This window comes from Heptranchias perlo, chromosome 2 (genome assembly GCF_035084215.1).
Source record: "Heptranchias perlo isolate sHepPer1 chromosome 2, sHepPer1.hap1, whole genome shotgun sequence".
Taxonomy (NCBI): Eukaryota; Metazoa; Chordata; class Chondrichthyes; order Hexanchiformes; family Hexanchidae; genus Heptranchias; species Heptranchias perlo.
In genome coordinates, this window is record NC_090326.1 from 157392265 (window position 1) to 157398942 (window position 6678).

Sequence of the window (6678 nt, forward strand, 5' to 3'; positions counted from 1 at the left end):
ATATATATTAATAATTTGGGTGTGCAGGGCACAATTTCAAAATTTGCAGATGACACGAAGCTTGGAAGTGTAGTGAACAGTGAGGAGGATAGTAATAGACTTCAAGAGGATATAGAAAGACTGGTGGAACGGGCGGACACATGGCAGATGAAATTTAACGCAGAGAAGTGCAAAGTGATACATTTTGGCAGGAAGAATGAGGGCAATATAAACTAAATGGTACAATTCTAAAGGGGGTGCAAGAACATAGAGACCTGGGGGTATATGTGCACAAACCTTTGAAGGTGGCAGGACAGGTTGAGATAGCGGTTAAAAAAGCAAACGGGATCCTGGGCTTTATAAATAAAGGCATGAAGTACAAAAGCAAGGTGGTTATGATGAACCTTTATAAAACATTGGTTCGGCCACAACTGGAGTATTGTGTCCAATTCTGGGCACTGCACTTTAGGAAGAATGTGAAGGCCTTAGAGAGGGTGCAGAAAAGATTTACTAGAATGGTTCCAGGGATGAGCGACTTCAGTTACGTGGATAGACTGGAGAGGCTGGGATTGTTCTCCTTAGAGCAGAGAGGCTTAAGAGAAGATTTGATAGAAGTGTTCAAAATCATGAAGGGTTTAGATAAAGTAAATAAAGAGAAACCGTTCCCATTGGCTGAAGGGTCAAGAACCAAAAGACACAGATTTAAAGTGATTGGCAAAAGAACCAAAGGCGTCATGAGGAAAAACTTTTTTACTCAGCTAGTGATTATGATCTGGAATGTGCTGCCTGAATGCGCAGTGGAAGCAGATTCAGTCGTGGCTTTCAAAAAGGAATTTGATAAATACTTGAAAGGAAAAAATTTGCAGGGCTACGAGGAAAAAATGGGGGAATGGGACTAACTGGATTGCTCTTACAAAGAACAGGCACAAGCTCGATGGGCCGTATGACCTCCTTCTGTGCTGTAACCATGCTATGATTCTATAACGGTCGGTAACCAGAGGACACAGATTTAAGATAATTGGCAAAAGAACCAGTGGGGAGATGAGATTTTTTTTATGCAGTGAGTTGTAATAAGACCATAAGGAGATAGGAGCAGGAGTAGGCCATTCGGCCCCTCGAGCCTGCTCCGCCATTTAATGAGATCATGGCTGATCTGATTTTTACCTCAACTCCACTTTCCCGCCCTTTCCCCATATTTATAATGATCTGGAATGCACTGCCTGAAAGGGCGGTGGCAGCAGATTCAATCGTAACTTTCAAAAAAGAATTGGATATATACTTGGAAAAGGAAAAAAATTGCAGGGCTATGGGGAAAGAGCAGGAAAGGGGACTATTTGGAGAGCTCTTTCAAAGAGCTGGCACATGCACGATAGGCAAATCCTGTGCTGTGTGATTTTCCTGAAGTCCTTGTTCTTTCCTCATTAATGTTTGAGGCTTTGCCAAATAGCAGCTGTGTTTGCTTCCATAACTCTCATTGAACTTCAGATTAATTAATTGTAAGTAAAGTGATTTGACACACTTCTGAGAGATTTGATAAGGTTCTATATCAATGCAAGCTCTTTCTCAAGAGATGAACTGCTGAATACAATACAGGTCACCATTGATTCCTTGTAAAGCCTACAGTAATTTGGTCCAGAAGCTCCTTAATGCTGTGCAGTCCTGAAAGAAATGAAGGACATAGCACTACCTTCCACATCTTAGAATCTTTCAGCACAGAAGGAGGCCATACAGCCCGTCGCGCCTGTGCCGGCTGTTTGAAAGAGCTATTCCAATTTAGTCCCACACCCCAGCTTTTTCCCCATAACCCTACAAATTAGTCCTCTTCAAGTAAATGTCCAATTGCCTTTTGAAAGTTCCTATGGAATCTGCTTCCACTACCCTTTCAGGTAGTACATTCCAGATCCTAGCGACCCTTTATGTGAAAATTTCTCCTCATTTTCCCTCTAGTTCTTTTGGCAATTATTTTAAATCTATGACCTCTGGTTACTGACCCACTCGTCAGGGGAAACGGTTTCTCCCCGTTCACTTTCCCAAAACCCCTCCTCATTTTGAATACCTCTATTAGGTCCCTCCTTAACTGTCTCTGCTCTAAGGAGAACAAGAACAGATGTGGATGAAACAGTTTGGGCTTTAGACCATTAGACCTATGGAGTTACAGTGACAGGCTGAATGAGCCACCCTCCATATGTCCTTTTATTATCTTTCCAGGGTACAATTGCCATCAGAAGTCTATCCTTCATACCCATAAATAATAAACTGATTCCAGAATATATTCTAACTTCTATGCTGGAATGAGCCACCCTCCATATGTCCTCTATGCTGTGATGTAAGTTTGGGGGTGGGGGTGGTGGTGGGAATGCTCCTCGATGTGAGAGAATGGTTAAATTAATCCAACACATTCGCGAGGCTATAGATAGCATTCGGAAGTAATTTATGTGGAGAATACATCTGACAATCTTTAACATATCTAAAGGAAGTTTGCACAGCAGGTGAGATGAGAGTCAGAATCTTTTTGTAATGCCAGGTTTGGTATTACAATGAGAGTTCAGAACACCGGGGGTGGGGGTGGGGGTGGTGGTTTGAAGACTTGGAAGAAAGACATGCATTTAGAAAGTGCCTTCTGAGCACTTCAAATACAATTAATCACTTAAAAGTGCAGTAACTGTTGTATTGTATTGTATTGTAGACAAAACTAGCCAGGATGGAACACTGCAGGATGGACAATAGTGCTGTGCTTGGGAGGACTCAGTAGTATCTGCAGGTGGTGTTTTGAACTCCTAGTGTGCTCAACTGACATTTAGCAAATTCAGTGGAAGGTAAGTAAGCCTGGTGTACTGAGCAATATACCTGATCCTTCAAGACTAGCAGGGGACAGATTGGATGCTTCATAAGAGCATCGTGCAATATATTTGGGCAGCCCAGAGATGCATTAAAACTTACAGGCAACATTTATTAAGACCTTCTTATCTGCAGGAGTATGGAACATCTATAGCTGGGCTTCAAAAGCACCATTTTAATGGAATAACTTTTACAAGAGAGTGTTTAAGATTCCTGAATTTCTTTGCTAAGACACTGAAAGCTGAAATTTGTGGATCATTTGGAACACTTATCTTAATACCATCAAAACAGCAAAGCTTTCATCCTGCTTCAAATAGAGATCATGTATCTTTATACCTTTGGATAGACAGAGTAAATGTGAATTTAAAATTGGCTTTAGTTATTTTGTAGCTGGAAAAAAAAGAACACAAGGAGATTCTAATCATGTCACAGCTAGTGTAACAGATTGGCGTTAACTGTCTTCCAAATTTTTCTGGATTTTTTTTTTGTCCCATTGACATTTCCTTCCATCTTGGTGACATGTTTGTTTTTTTTTGTATATAAATTCTCCATGAACTTGAGCTCATCCAAAACTCTGCTGCCCATATCCTGACTCGCACCAAGTCCCGTTCACCCATCACCCCTGTTCTTGCTGACCTACATTGGCTCCTGGTTCGGTAATGCCTCGATTTTAAAATTTTCATCCTTGTTTTCAAATCCCTCCATGGCCTCGCCCCTCCCTATCTCTGAAACCTTCTCCAGCCCTACAACCCTCCGAGAACGCTGCGTTCCTCCAATTCTGGCCTCTTGCGCACCCCCGATTTTCATTGCTCCACGATTGGCGGCCGTGTCTTCGGCTGCCTAGGCCCTAAGTTCTGGAATTCCATCCCAAACCTCTCCACCTCTCTACCTCTCCCTCCTCCTTTTAACACGCTCCTTAAAACCTACTTCTTTGACCAAGCTTTTGGTCACTTGTCCTAATATCTCATGTAGCTCGGTGTCAAATTTTGATGAATAACACTCCTCTGAAGTGCCTTGGGATGTTTTACTATGTTAAAGGTGCTATATAAATGCAAGTTGTGTTGTTTTAATTTAAACAATAAAAAAGATACACAAAAGCACAGATACCAACACGTCACAATTTTTCTTCTGTTCAGAGTGTAAAGGACAGAGAAACACTGTAAATGTGCTCGTTGAGGTGAAAGATGTCAGTGCTGGGGAATGGACTACTTCCAGTGGCGCAATCGGTTAGCGCGCGGTACTTATATAACAGTATACAGGCTCAAGAAATACCGAGGTTGTGAGTTCGAGCCTCACCTGGAGCAATTCCACCTTAGAAGCCCATGGAATTGAGGGAAAAGTACGGACTTGGTTAGGAAATTGGCTGAGCGAAAGGCGACAGAGAGTAGGGATAATGGGAAGGTACTCACATTGGCAGGATGTGACTAGTGGAGTCCCGCAGGGATCTGTCTTGGGGCCTCAATTATTCACAATATTTATTAACGACTTAGATGAAGGCATAGAAAGTCTCATATCTAAGTTTGTCGATGACACAAAGATTGGTGGCAGTGTAGATGAAAACATAAAATTACAAAGCGATATTGATAGATTAGGTGAATGGGCAAAATTGTGGCAAATGGAATTCAATATAGACAAATGTGAGGTCATCCACTTTGGATCAAAAAAGGATAGAACAGGGTCCTTTCTAAATGGTAAAACGTTAAAAACAGTGGATGTCCAAAGGGACCTAGGGGTTCAGGTACATAGATCATTGAAGTGTCATGAACAGGTGCAGAAAATAATCAAGAAGGCAAATGGAATGTTGGCCTTTATATCTAGAGGACTGGAGTACAAGGGGGCAGAAGTTATGCTGCAGCTATACAAAACCCTGGTTAGACCGCACCTGGAGTACTGTGAGCAGTTCTGGGCACCGCACCTTCGGAAGGACATATTGGCCTTGGAGGGAGTGCAGCGTAGGTTTACTAGAATGCTACCAGGACTTCAAGGGTTAAGTTACGAGGAGAGATTACACAAATTGGGGTTGTATTCTCTCGAGTTTAGAAGGTTAAGGGGTGATCTGATCGAAGTTTATAAGAGATTAAGGGGAACAGATAGGGTGGATAGAGAGAAGCTATTTCCGCTGGTTGGGGATTTTAGGAGTAGGGGGCACAGTCTAAAAATTAGAGCCAGACCTTTCAGGAGCAAGATTAGAAAACATTTCTACACACAAAGGGTGGTAGAAGTTTGGAACTCTCTTCCGCAAACGGCAATTGATACTAGCTCAATTGCGAAATTTAAATCTGAGATGGATAGCTTTTTGGCAACCAAAGGTATTAAGGGATATGGGCCAAAGGCAGGTATATGGAGTTAGATCACAGATCAGCCATGATCTTATCAAATGGCGGAGCAGGCACGAGGGGATGAATGGCCTACTCCTCTTCCTATGTTCCTATTATCACCCAGTGTAACCTTCAAGCACTTGGGTTATCAGGGTAAGTCTCCTTGTACTCTGTACTGACTACGCGAGAAGCCGCCTTCTGTGCTACATTTAACAAAATCATGAACCTGTTATTTTTAATGGGGTTTACAATTTTGTACACAGTGTACCGGGGGAAAATTAACCCAACTTAGAGACACATTCAATTCACCTTTTGTCCTTCCAATGCACTGTTACCCAACTGACTGGAAGAAAGTGGCAGCCTTGGCTCAGTTGGTAGCACTCTTGCTTGTGAGTCTGAAGGTCGTGGGCTCAAGCCCCACTCTAGAGACTTGAGCCCATAATCCAGGCAGCACTGAGTCATCATGAGGTCAGAAATGGGGATGTTCGCTGATGATTGCACTGTGTTCAGTTCCATTCGCAATCCCTCAAATAATGAAGCAGTCCGAACCCGCATGCAGCAAGACCTGGACAACATCCAGGCTTGGGCTGATAAGTGGCAAGTAACATTCGTGCCAGATAAGTGCCAGGCAATGACCATCTCCAACAAGAGAGAGTCTAACCACCTCCCCTTGACATTCAACGGCATTACCATCGCCGAATCCCCCACCATCAACATCCTGGGGGTCACCATTGACCAGAAACTTAACTGGACCAGCCATGTAAATACTGTGGCTACAAGAGCAGGTCAGAGGCTGGGTATTCTGCGGCGAGTGACTCACCTCCTGACTCCCCAAAGCATTTTCGCCATCTACAATCACAAGTCAGAAGTGTGATGGAATACCCTCCACTTGCTTGGATGAGTGCAGCTCCAACAATACTCAAGAAGCTCGACACATTCCAGGACAAAGCAGCCCGCTTGATTGGCACCCCATCCACCACCCTAAACATTCACTCCCTTCACCACCGGTGCACTGTGGCTGCAGTGTGTACCATCCACAGGATGCACTACAGCAACATGCCAAGGCTTCTTCGACAGCACCTCCCAAACTCACGACCTCTACCACCTAGAAGGACAAGGGCAGCAGGCACATGGGAACACCACCACCTGCACGTTCCCCTCCATTTCACACATCATCCCGACTTGGAAATATGTCGCCGTTCCTTCATCGTCGCTTGGTCAAAATCCTGGAACTCCCTACCAACATCACCACACAGAGTGCAGCGGTTCAAGAAGGCGGCTCACTACCAGCTCCCCAAGGGCAATTAGGGATGGGCAATAAATACTGGCTATGCCAGCGACGCCCACATCCCATGAATGAATAAAAAAATTTCAAAGTTTGCAGATGACACAAAACTCGGAAATGTAGTAAACAAAGTGGAGGATATTGACAGGCTGGTGGAATGAGTGAACACATGTAACATGAAATTTAATGCAGTGAAGTGCAAAGTGATACATTTTAGCTGGAAGAACGAGGAGAGGTAATATAAATGAAATGGTACAA

At 43.5% G+C, this 6678-nt stretch overlaps 1 non-coding gene across 1 annotated transcript; it reads left to right on the top strand.

Annotated features, from left to right (window-relative positions):
- The first annotated feature begins 4024 nt into the window (after positions 1-4024).
- Positions 4025-4121, top strand: trnai-uau (transfer RNA isoleucine (anticodon UAU)). The gene is made up of 2 exons: positions 4025-4063; positions 4086-4121. It is a non-coding gene; the product is annotated as a tRNA-Ile (tRNA).
- Positions 4122-6678: the final 2557 nt, after the last annotated feature.